This window comes from Maniola jurtina, chromosome 5 (assembly GCF_905333055.1).
Source record: "Maniola jurtina chromosome 5, ilManJurt1.1, whole genome shotgun sequence".
NCBI lineage: Eukaryota > Metazoa > Arthropoda > Insecta > Lepidoptera > Nymphalidae > Maniola > Maniola jurtina.
In genome coordinates, this window is record NC_060033.1 from 9,801,781 (window position 1) to 9,815,720 (window position 13,940).

A 13,940-nucleotide genomic window follows, 5' to 3' on the forward strand; every position below is an offset into this window, starting at 1 on the left:
TACGTGTTGTTTTTAACGTTTTCGGAGGTATAATGATGTCATTATAGAGGTTTGTCGCGGATGGATTTTAGGATAAATCAATGTCCCCAAAATTTACGCCACAAATGATGCAAGTATAATTGAGAACATGGGGTTTATAGTCTTCTAAATAACGCTAGATATCTGGCAGTATGGCCGTGTAAGAATATTATCATTTTAAACATAATCACCAAAATCAGTAAAGCTCTGGAGAAAACGTAAAAAAAAAGTTTCGCATACCATCGTATTCCAAATGATATAAAGAAAAAATACAAAACAAATGGTAAAATTGAAACCAGCCATACGAGTTCTAAACTACCTGTATAAGGTTTGTTCCACTTAGTAAGTCTGAAATAAACGCAGCAGAATGCGACACGGTTCAAGGACACACAAAGACAAGTTTTTTATAATATTGGAGTTTGGTAGACATTAAAAATCGAGTCTAAATGAGTTTGTAAGTTATATGAATTCATGTCATACTTAGTTAAAGAAAACCAGACACCAGTCACCTGATGATGTCAATTGTCAGTCAATTGAAGGAATACATTTTGATAACAAAGTTGGTTGATTATTATCCTTAAATAATATGTACTTAAAATACATGTACACGTAATTTCATTAACTTATTATTATAAGTACCTACTTAATTGAACCGATCGCGATGTAATAAAATTGTTAACTAATATGGAGATGAGTAAAATGTAAGACTCTAAATTGCAAATAAGGGACAGGTAAGCTATTTCACAGTTTTTTAATACATAATCTAAAAACAAGAGCAAGATTGTTTATTAAAATTAATGAAAGATAGCTTTAGAATACAAGTAGGTACCTATTTCACGCAGATGTGAACAACAGGTTATTTTAGTAACATCTAAAAAAACGTTAAGATCGGTTGATCAATTTATTACAAAATTGCCGGTCAAAGAACAATCGTTGATTGAAAAATTGTTCACAATTTCGGTGACCGTTGTATTCCATTTCGCTGACTATACAAAGTCACATTTGAACATAACGAAAAAGTACCTATTGCAATCAAAAGATCTAAACGATAAAGATCTCAACCATAGTGTTTGAAACAACAACCACTCTATTGATAACCTTATTATCAGACCTAATTATTATTAGATCCAATTAATCCTTATTATCAGATTTAATTTTGAAATCTGTAGTTTACCTACAATATCGTTGCATATAAAATTAATGAGACGTAACATTTAGAGTTTTAAAAATTGAGAATTGATGAGACGTTATACCTATTCCATTTAAGTTATTTCATCTTGGGAATCGACGAATCTAAATCGCATTAAAAACGTCCATTTCGACAACAGAACAATGCACCAAGAGCCAGACAACAGCTACCAAAGTTTGACCTTAACAAGCGACTTGTTGGTACTGCGTGTAAGCGAGTTCATAGGCGGAACGAACCGAGTAGCGTTTTATTTATTAATTTAATTTATTAAGAACTAAAGGCCAGTTTTATAAAATATCTGATTATATTTGCTATAACAGTGATTAAAACACAGTAATACCTAAATTAATTTAATTTTCATCGAGTTTTTGAAATAGTATTACAAAGCTTTCGCATTTTTCTCTTGTAAATTACCTGTTATTATCACTCGTTGAACATGAAGCAAAATAATTATCACAATATTTTTTTATTTACTTTCAATCTGGCAGGTTTTTACTCTAGAGTTTAGACACCAATAAACATATTAAAACACATAATACAGAAACATTGTTTCTACCTATGTCTGTTACAAACCAAACCGGTTTCATTAGGAAGGCAATAATGCGAGGTTGGTTTAAGACCACTAAGCACATTTTTTTAGCCTAGTAGCACACGTCGGATATCCGCTAGTATAAGATTTTCTATGCCAAAATTGAACTAATGCACTCTGTTACTTTTGACGCTTACAAAGAGACCATGTATGTTACCATTGTATGGTCATTCCCACGAACGTGATTATATTTTTTTGGGCGAAGGTCGCATGACCTTGGCTGATTTTGAACGTCCGAATGGGAATACGCAAACAGCATTCTGACTTAAGTTCTTTTATTATTGAAAACTCGTTTTAATTCCCCTTCATGTTTGAGAGTCTCGAATTCTCCATTATCCTTTTAAATACAAATAGCAGCTTTTACATGCATTATGAATGTTCAGTACAATTTCTTCTGAGGAAAACGGGCATATTTTTAAATTACATGTAATTCATTGTGTACTTATGATGGGTACATTTTAGCTATTTCATTTTCTTGCAAATTTTTTGGCTTTCTAGCTGATTCCTGCGACTTCGTCCGCGTTCAATGTGACTGTAATATTTAGGACATAATTAGGTAGGTAAGTATTACCTTTACCTTTTTGTTAAAAACCGCACTAGAAGCCTTTAGTTTTAACTTTTAACTAGTAGGTACATAAACAAACGTGGCTCACGACTTTGATTCATACTTTGGGATTACTAGAATATTTTACATATTTTTTTTACTTTAATGTTTTCTTTTAAGACAATCCGAAAATAAGCTAAAATGTATTGGGTCATCATAAGGACATAATTATTAATACTCAGTTAAAGGGGGCGTATAAATCGCGTTCTACCTACCTGCCTTGTAGGTACGATGTTGGTACATGTCAGAAACATTCTCGCAAGTCTCAACAACAATTGTAAAAAAAATTATTGACTCAGATGAAGGGTAACAAACGGACAAAAAATTATTTTTATTTATACATCTACCTATACGAATAAAAAGATTTGTAGGCATAAGATAATAATATTACTATTACATATAGGGGCGTATGGAAGCATACCGGCAAAGATATTTGCAAATATCTAGATTATTTTTACAACGTCGTTACTAGCATTATTCCTCAAACAGTGGCACATAGTGTTTGTTTTGTTGTATAATACGTTAGCTGACCCACTGGTTAATGTTCTGCAAACATCTGAGCCGTTTGTTAAACATGAATGAACCAACAAGCTGCGCTGTTCTAGGATTTCATTAATAAAATAATGATATAATAAGAACAATTTTTCAAATAGTTCGGTAGATATGTTTCATAGACAAACAACTGATCAGCACTGACTTCAATGGAGTAGAATTCTTGAAAATCGTTGAGGAGTGGAATTTTTCTTCCATACCAATGTTCATTCCCTATTTAACCCCCTTAGTGATGGAATTTCCAATCCTTTCTTATTGAGCGCCTACGTCATAAAAGGAACCTACTGCTCCTGTCTTTTAAAGTATCTAACCCAAGTGGTACAGGCTGTGCGTGGATAGATCCGACAGTCAGGACAGAGAAATTCCTTCAGAAAGGAAATCATCCGATAATACCGATCATGCATATTGGCCAGTGGCCTAATTTCTTTGAAAAAATTGAACTCAATTTTCAAATATTACTTTTTCACCAGTATTCTCCAAATGAATATTTTTAGCATACACATATTAAATGCATCATTTCTAACTTTGGAAAAACAGCTTTTTCCCCGCATTCAAGTTAAAAATCAGGTAATTATCGACACAGTGACTGGTATCGAGCTCATTCGTTTACCTCCACCGTGTGACCAGGCAACCTGTCTACAACTCAAGCTAACGACGCAATTGTAATCAAGCAATCGTAATCGTTTACAAATATTAAATTCTTCGAAGCGTTTTTACAGCGCAAATAGATGGAGTGGAGTAAAGCTATGTATTTTTGATAATAACAAAAACTCAGCTTTATGTAGTCTGACATATTGAAAACAAAATACGCGCGACGCAGACGCTTGAGCGAGTCTGTCTCACCGTGTAAATGCAGAGGCAATTATGCCAAACTTAGCGAAGTTAGTTGCTATCGAAAAAGACGCCGAATTGAGTTGAGACTACCGGCATGAGACTTGATCTTAGTAAAATTACAAAATGACAGTTATTATTTACTTATGCACTACATGGACATCAATTATCATTTACAACCTAAATCATTTTTCACAAAGTATCTCAATATAAACAAATCCAAAGACTTGCAGAATGCACGGCATAGTAGTAGGCGCACAGATGCTTAAAATATTGACATTGAAAATGTTGAATCCGATTGCGATCGAAGATTTACAATTGCCGCATAGGTCAACGTCCTCATCTTAACTATTTCTCATATGACAGACAAAAAACGCATCGTATTTGACCAAATGATCAATCCATTTTTACATGATAAGTAATACTTATAGATCGTAATTTGATATTTCATAGTGGCTCTCGATAAAAGAATCATTATTTGATGCGGTTTTTAGTGCTTCAGAATAATATCAATTATAAATTTTCCTTCACACGAGTGGATATTGTTGATGTTGGATATAGAACTTAAACGAGTTAGGTACCTCAATTTCTTATAATAACACTTGGTAACATTAACACCCAGAATTAAGAATTTAATGGATTTTTTATCTCTAGATATTTCAGGTGGCATTACACTAAATTCGCCGATGTGATTGTCGTGATTTTAAGATTTAAGATGTTATTATTAAATAATTTTAACATAATATTGTGTTTAAAGTCATAACCTACTACACGCTTATGTCCTTATGAACTTGCGCCATTGTGGAGGTAAGTGCAAAGAAACTAAAATCACATAGGTACATATGTACATACATACATAACCACGAATAGGTAAGAAAATTTAATCTATTAGTTTAAAAATATAGCGCTTATAATTGATGGACAGATTGGAAGTGTACTCAAAACTGAAGACAACTGAAATGATTAAGAACAAGTAGGTACTTATATCAATAAAACTTATTAAGTTACAGGCAAATTATTGTCATTCATTACTATGATTCAATTTAAAGTTACATCCCTAATTTATAACAGTTTAAGACAATAAAGAAATTATCGTGGGAATAATTTTAATTTCTCAAGACAGATGGGCCATTGTGGTCCAAGACGAAGAAGCTCGGGTGTATGAACCGTAATCCTATTTATTTGACCATTGACCGGGGTTACCGTTATATGACCATGCAGTGAAATCTCTTAATGCCTCTCATTGTCTCAAATCTCGCCCTACATTATTTTGGCGTGCTTATCAAAAATAAATTTTGTATAACAAACCACTGAAAATCGCGTGAAATGTAGATTACCTACGCACATAATATGAACTTAACACTAGTTATACTTAGAAAGATCTTTTTTAAATATTTTTACTTGGTAGACCAAGTCCCTAAGTCTATAATTTATTTAATTACTTACCTTATAGCAAATCAATATAGTACGTCAGGTTTCATCTACCTATTTCATCATTGTGATAAAAATATAATCACCAATGCAGGAAAACATTTCTGTCTGCAAAATACAGTACACACGAGAACGCTAAAAATATTTAAATAATATGCAGACCTTGATAAATTCGTACAATATGTTTAGCAAAGCTAATTTCATGGTTTTGAAGCATTTCTTTGTAATGAATATATTCCCATCCAAATAGTCATAATCCTTGAGTCATGAAAACAATTCTTTAGTTCATTAATTCATTAAATCAAATAAGAATATAAAAAGAAAATGTGCATGATATATTTTATCTCAAAGATAGCTTAACGACACATTATTCTATCTGCGTTTTGTTTGGCTCAAAATGTGAAGAAGACTAATGCCTTAATAATAATTATTGCAAGATACTTAGACTGAGTATTCATAAAATTAACGCAAAAGAAAGAAATTAAATCTAACATGTGCCTAATAGTAATAAAGATTACCAAATACATAGACAGAACTGATAGTAAAATAGTTCAAAGTCATTTAACTGATAAGACTTTCAAAAGTAGAAAGGTGTCTGGTACCAGTAAAAGTACCAGTACTATTAAAAGAAAACAGCAAATGCCGATATTCCACAGAGAAGGGTACAATGTTATGCGAAAAATATAATGAATTTAATGATTTTTGTTGTTGTTGTTACACGCATTTCCTTAAATATTAAACATATGGCATAAGGTAAAGGGAGCAAATAGTTAAATGGCAACTGATGCAAGGCACGCCAAGCATTCACGACGCAGACCGGTTCTTAACGGGATAAACACGCAGAATAATCTAAGTAGGTACGCACTGATCGACGAATAGACAATTTGACACGGGAAATTGAAATACGACGTCGCAATGATAGCTTTGTTGTAAGACGTAGGTTAAACGGTTTCATTAACAGGGCTCTCTCCGTCACTCGTTTCATACAATCGTAGTTCCAATTTCATTTGAATATTAAGCAACCAAAGTCTATGAAATTTTGCAGACATATTCTAGAAACTAATATCTGTGTCTGTGGTGTTTTAGATTTTTCTAAAAATATGTAGTTTTAAAATTACAGAGGCTCAAAGATTTGTATGAAAACTTTTAAGACCGGGTAACTTTGAAACCGAATATTTTAACTGAAATCTGGAAAACCACAGACATAGATATTAGTTTCTAGAATATGTCTGCAAAATTTCATGGACTTTGGTTGCTTAATATTCAAATGAAATCGGAACTACGATTGTATGAAACGAGTGACGGAGAGAGCCCTCTTAACGATCCACAATACAACCAAATCTATACTTAGTCTAAAGATCAATTGTTACAAAATTAGGTACGGTTGACACCTCAAAACCGTAGTAGAATTTGATACAAAAAATTCTATTAATATGGCACTTAGCAATATTCCATCTCATAGAAACAATTTCATGACTTTGTTACTTTTGCTGGCCAATAAAGCAGGAAATTTAAAATATCTCAAATTAAGACAATTGCTCGCAATAATTGTTGGCACCGCTGCATCAGCGACGTCGTCTAAACTGTACATTGATACGTGAATCTAATAAATTCAACCTTTGCGTTTTAATGCCGGATAAAAAGAGAGATCAATCTGAATAAAGTATTTATACGTGTAACGGAACATCTTAACCCATAAAGCGTTTTCGATATTCGATTCGGTTTGAAAGTGCTCACAATTTTTCATAAGATTTTTTTAAATATTTCACGCACTAAATATTTTCAGTATATACTATATTCAAACAGCACGTACGTTGAAGTTTAAAAAACGTCATCACATTCTCAAGCATCACTGCTATGATATTATCTTGCAAGATTAAGTATTTACTTGATTGTTTCCTTTATTTTGAAACTGAAGTCAGCGGAGTAACGAAACCCAGAGACGCTCTTGCCTTTGACGTCTTTTGTGCGGTTTAATATTACTTGCTTTACTCGAACTCAGAACCGTATCGATGGTCAAGGTGACAGATCACGAATATTGGTTTTGTCTCTTGGTATGTATAACACGGTTTTGTCTAAAAATATTTCTGAATACAATAATATTTAAGAGGGCTCTCTCCGTCACTCGTTTCATACAATCGTAGTTCCAATTTCATTTGAATATTAAGCAACCAAAGTCCATGAAATTTTGCAGACATATTCTAGAAACTAATATCTATGTCTGTGGTTTTCCAGATTTCTGTTAAAATATTCGGTTTCAAAGTTACGCGGTCTTATAAATTTTCATACAAATCTTTGAGCCCCTATAATTTTAAAACTACATATTTTTAGAAAAATCTAAAACACCACAGACACAGATATTAGTTTCTAGAATATGTCTGCAAATTATCATGGACTTTGGTTGCTTAATATTCAAATGAAATTGGAACTACGATTGTATGAAACGAGTGGAAACGAGTGACGGAGAGAGCCCTGTTAATAAATAATAATAAATAATTTGACCAGACTATAAAGTGAAACTTATACATTAATTAAAATTAGTTAGTCATAATTTCATAATCAAACACTAGTAAAATATTTTTGCTTCGTAGTGGCTTCACTATATTCCTTCGAAACTAATTTAATGTGCCTTGCCCACGCAATGAAAATATAGCCAATTGGAGGTCAAAAGTTGAATTTAGTGAAAGCAAATACAAATAATGAAAGGTAGGTAAAGAAGACGCATGCACAACTGCAACAAAATAATTGCGTCTTAATAACTACGAGTACCTACCTACATCACAGCAAATGTTCATCAAAGCATATAGAAATTCTGACTTTTGCGGCTTGAATAGAAACCGGCAAGGCTGCACTTCAGCACCATGCTGGGTAAAAGCCAATTAAATGTTTGATTCTATATAACTGCCACACCTCTTACAGGTTAGACTGCAAAATCTCATGCTATCGGCTGATAGTGATCAAAACGCAAACTTGCTAACGATAAATAAATCGAAAGTCATTTCTACCTTTTATTGGAAAATATAGTTCCTGTAATCGAAATATCTTGGAGAAAATATCTTTAATTTTTCTTTGAAAAATCTATCCATCCAGTTCATTTTATTATAAATTAAATAACTTCGCTGTAGCTACATAAATCACTATTAATAAAATGTAAGCTCTGGTTAACATAAATGTATTTCTGAGAAATTTTCAAGAAGAGTATACGAAGGAAGCTTTGCGTCTTTTTATGACTTCTCAGCTGAGTTCAATTACGCCTTTCACCTCAAGTATCTGTAGATCACCTTTGCCGGCTTGAGCCTCCAGCAATGAAAGTACTAATACAAACAGCACTATTGATGTCATGCTGTTTAATATTAACAAGTATTGCTCCCATTTCTTGTCGCAATGTTTGTTTTTTGTCATTATAGAGGCTGACTCTAAGGTTTATTGTTATTTCAATCTGTTCAACTTACGATTTAGTTAGTCATATTGTAAATTGATTACCTATAATATGGAGAAGTAAACATTGCAGTGTGAAAAATAAAATATATGTATTTTAATTCAATAGTGGTTACAAAAAATATCACAATATGGAGTAGATTTTGTTGTTGTACCTAAGCTTTACTTGATAGGTAACCGGATTTAATATGCTATTTTTTAATTACATATTTATTAATCTGCTAATCTCGAAAATCTGTAGATGACCTGGTAGCATAGTTAAAACTAGACTATACTCTTACTTTTCTTATAATAATAATTATTCCAATAGGTTCCTACAATCGAAACGCTTTGGAGAAAATATCTTTAATATAACTACCTTGGTGTTGTTCTATAAATTACTATTAAAAAAATATAAGTTAAATGAATCCGGTTAGTTTATTAAAACCTAAGAAACCGTCACATCATTTTAGCTTGAAATATTTATTAGATTAATGTAACAGATCAGAGAATAATTTACTAATCATTTTAAGTAAATGCATTTATTACGTATGAGTAATAGCTAAATAATATCTTATTAATAGTTATAACGCTTTTGTTATCTTGCTTGGTGTATTAAAATAGATCATTTATTGAGTCATTATGCTTAACGATAGACTTAAATGACTATTACATTTAATTTAGCAAGCTTTTAACATCTAACTATGATTTATGTGGATAGATTTTGTAACTTTGCTTTTTAATTTAAGATATCTGGAAATCCTTATTTTCTCTCTTATATTTGTAAATAAGGAAACAAATATGTTATGCGTGGTCATTTTAGGCTTTATGACGATGTGAAGACTGGGCAAGTCATTGCACATAGGATATTTTACTCTTTCCTTCTGTGATCGATCATTTGCTGCTGCTTGCATTACTCTGGTCTCTTAGGAGTCATGACTCCAGCATTTTACAATCACAGTACCTATCAAACTTCATTGAGTTCAGTAGTTATTTAATAACTACAAACAATAAAATACAAGTATTCAAATTGTTCAGTTATTTTGTAATTTTCATAATCACAAAATATTATTGCACAAAGCTTACATTCATGTAGGTTTTGAATTCATAATAATTAAAGGCAGTCAGTTTGACATTTTTTTAAGCTTGTCGGACAATTTTATGGACCAGACTGAAATCTGCGAATGGCAACATTGCAAAGGACGTATTTATGTGTCATAAAAAATCCGTATTTGTATATGATTATGTACTACGTGGGTTTAAAAATTGTCCGATTAAGGATATGAATGAAATTATTTATCACTCATTCACTTTGCTGTTCTCAATTACTTACCATATTTTTGATCGGTTTTGAAATATAATAAAGGACTCGAGGTTACCCAATTCAATTATGAAATTTAAAATATACATGAAAGTAAAGTATGTAGTAGGAAGGTTGCTTCCTACAGGTTTTGCAGTTGACCGCGATAAGTAAGTATTTATCAGATTAAGAGTAACGAGTAATGAGTTTAAGATAAAAATCGGAAATGTACGGATATCCTTCAGTGTAGATAATTATGGACTTATCATTTCATTATATAACTACCTATTGAATCTAATTGGTTTTGGCATAGCACCGTAAAACAGTCGCATGGCGGCACGGTTTTGTTGTTAGATAAAGTAACAAAAAAACTTCAGCAAAAAGTTGTTACCTTTTTGTCCCTTTAGTTTATTTGATGAGGGTCATGAAAATTCAGTATTTAAGCAGACAGACGGGACAGGACGGGACATTCATAATGATTAAGTATTTTTTGTTTGTAGTTTAGGTACAGATTCAAGGTTAAAAGTGGAGACATTTATGTTTAAAAATGTTGTGGGATATAGATTAGACTAAAACCTATTGTATAAATCTATTCTAGACTAGACCACAATATAAAATCTAACACCTCAGATTATGATCAAGATATTTACTTAAACATTTAACGTGTCTTTTGAAATAGACAATAATCCGTATAGAAATGGATAAGGTCTAAATTGATAAGTCATGAATGTACTTGAAATTGCTGACGATATCGTCAAAGCAATTTCAGTGAGTCAGAAAATTTTCGATGTTTAATTGTATTGAATTGAAACATAATGTGATTCGAAGTAAGTACTTTAAAATTGAGTTTGCTTACTTCATTTCAGAATGAAGTAAGCAAACTCAATTTTAAAGAACATCTTTGATCAGTCAAAGATGTTCAAATTAATAAATACACTACACTCATAAAATGACCTATAATATTAGTGTTAGACAATAAAGTGTACTAGGTGATTAATTTCATAAAATTATTTCCTTCCTTTATGGCATTTATTATCCTCCAATATATAATTATGAATATGGTATTGACAGTATAATTTTATTCATTTACAGTGCATAATATCGAATAAAGATTTATTTAGATGACTATACGATTATAAGCTCAATAAGAGTATTTGTATGTATTATACCTATATTGCTAAAAGTCGATTCCCCTTAGTTAGGAACATTTTCTTCAAGATTGTAGAATGTTGATACCGAATCTCAAACAAACGTGTCTTGTTAAGGACCTATATATTTTATTAGCAATTTACACATGTTCTTTAAATTATTTTTTACGTTGCATTAATATTGTAAACCAAGTAGGTAGATACACTTTGTTGTATTTACTAATTTACCTCTCTTAACTCATCAGTCTCACATTATGTCACATCTATAAATACATTGAAACGTGTGAAATACTTCACTACATTTATATTCAGTATATATTCGTTATTAATTTATTTTATTTCATATGTAAATCGTACTAAGTAATTTTGTTTGTTAAATAAAAATACATAAATACTTAGAATTAGTATAACTTATTATTGTAAATATGTGTATTAAAAAGCTTCGATATAATCAGTACCAAATGACCTAACTGATTTTTTTAAAACAAAATATTTCAGAACACAGCGTTGCGTTGATGTCTTTAACTCTTTAGTTAACCTAATCCCGTTTGGAATGTTGACTTGTTAACCCTTTTTACATTTTAGATTATAATTATTATTTTTGATATTAACAATGATTAGGTAGAAATCCTAAATCAAACCTTTCCAAAATTCTGTTAATCATATTGTAATTTGCATCATTTGTGGCATTACGTTGAGCCGCCTTCGGCATGGCAGGTTAGAAGAAAAACAAATGACGCGAATACGTTTTTACTTAAAAACCGTTGGAAATACCCAAATTCTCAAAGCTCCTTCATGGCATTGTAAAAAGAAACCTTCGGACCTCCGTAAAACGTTAAAAACACACACATCACTAGTCACGTACGGTTTATTTTTAATTAAATGCACGGAATTTCGTAAACAAAATGGCGGGCAATCGTACCGCGACGCCGTGCTTCGGCCAACTGACTGGGACGAGAAATGTCAAACTGGCTTGAACCGCTATCTGTGTGCGCGTTTGTGCACGTGTGTGTTTGTGTGTTCCGCGATAGAGGCTTCAATGGATAAAGGTGGTCGTTGCTGTATGCCGGTGACTCAATAGCCAGTAGGTGGAAAAGGTGTTTACTTTTAAGTTCCGCAACAGATTCCAGTGTAGAAGCTGTTATTACCTTTCAATTATTGTTTTAGTGTAAGCATTGTAAATGAATTTACGGCATCTTAAGTCCTATAGAGACCTGAAAATTCGAGAGTGAAATGTACTTACTGTAGGAAAAAGTACTAACTGTTTGAAAAGTTAATTATCTCGTAAAGTCAAAGAATCGTCATAGTCCAAATCGTTTTTGAAATTTCTCCATCATAAAGCTAGAGAACTAATGATGGAAATAATTTCTAATTACATTTTAATCTAAAGACTATCATTAAAGAGCATTCAATATTATAAGACAGACATTACTTCGAAGATTATAAATTGAAATTAACAAGGAATAGTCATGAATGACACATCATCAACAACAAACCAAACCAGAACCAGAGCTGAAGACATCATGAAATAGGAGGCCCTACTCAAAACTGTACCATAACACTTTAAGAGAATTCTCTTGATAAATTTTGAATTATTTACAAAAGTTGAACAAAATTGCAAAAATCATTACAGTTTATAATAAAACTTCAATTACTAATAAATTATGAGAAACGAATGAAGTAATAAAGTTATTGTTAATATTCCTGATAACCGCAAAGGTCACTATGCAAATAGGTCTAGTATTTCTTGGCTGTATCATAATCCTGGAAAGAAGCAAAACTAGGTCAGCTGTTAATAAATAATTTTTTCCTGTATCAATATTATTAATGGAATATGACCATGAGATGATGTCATTGAATTACGAAGAAAACAGATGTCTTTTAAGAAGTTGAGTCAGAATGCAGCACAAATAAGGTAAGGCAAAATTCAGAAGATTGTTTGATGATTTTAATGCTAAGTATTCTTCTAATAAACTTTACAGTTCACGCGTGCATCGTACACAAGTTTTCTTCGATCCTTAATATTTTCATCACAAAACAGCTCTGCTATTATACACTCCTAATTAAATATGTCCTATAATGCTGCTAGATATACCATACAGATATAACTACAGCTCATTAGTACTAAAACAACTAAGATAGGAACTTGATTTGAAATTAGATAAATGCCATAAATCTATGATTTCCGTGAAACATGTTTCTGTCAATTATCTAAACATAACCATATAAGTCTATTTAATAAGAGGGACATAACTTCTATGGAAATTCTAGGAATAACTTGATTAACTATCTATTACTCGCAAATATACCAGCTTACCTCCTACAAGACTATAACATTTTTTTCAATAATTATTTTTAAACTGAATACAATACTTATATGGCCGACCTTTGAAATGCTGGATATGGAAGTGCTATGCGACCCAGAATTTAAATCCAATGAGATTGTTTTATATGGTGATTTTAATCTCTGTCACGTAAATCGTTTACCTGATTAGTTTAGACTAATAATAATAATGCACCGTAGAGTTGTGATCCTAAAACAATAAAAAATTACAGAAATTTCTTAACAAATAAATGTTTCCTGACTATTAATGAAATATAATGGCTAGGTACTTATTGACAAACCTTTTGACTGTGGAATTCAAAGCCTGATTTGTTGGTGATCGATAAAATCGTTGCCAATATGATCGGTCTCTACACAAAAGTACGAGTAAGTGCAGTTTGGACAGTAAAGTTGATACTCTCTGAATAAATTGCGGACTTGTAAAACAATTAAACAGTTAAACAGTTAAGTATTTCCTTCCCAAATGTTTAATTGACAATTCACTAAAATAGCAATGTCCAGTTACCAGTTCGCTCTA

At 31.7% G+C, this 13,940-nt stretch overlaps 1 protein-coding gene across 10 annotated transcripts in view; it reads right to left on the reverse strand.

The window, feature by feature from the left end:
- LOC123865645 (dystonin) overlaps window positions 1–12,038 on the reverse strand; it is a 168,551-nt gene extending 156,513 nt beyond the window's left edge. For 9 of the 10 annotated variants that reach the window (XM_045906821.1, XM_045906816.1, XM_045906814.1 and 6 more), the window contains exon 1: window positions 11,945–12,038. The gene's annotated coding sequence lies outside the window, so the exon portion shown is untranslated. The remainder of the gene's footprint in view (window positions 1–11,944) is intronic. The other variant, XM_045906823.1, reaches the window with a different exon arrangement.
- Window positions 12,039–13,940: the final 1,902 nt, after the last annotated feature.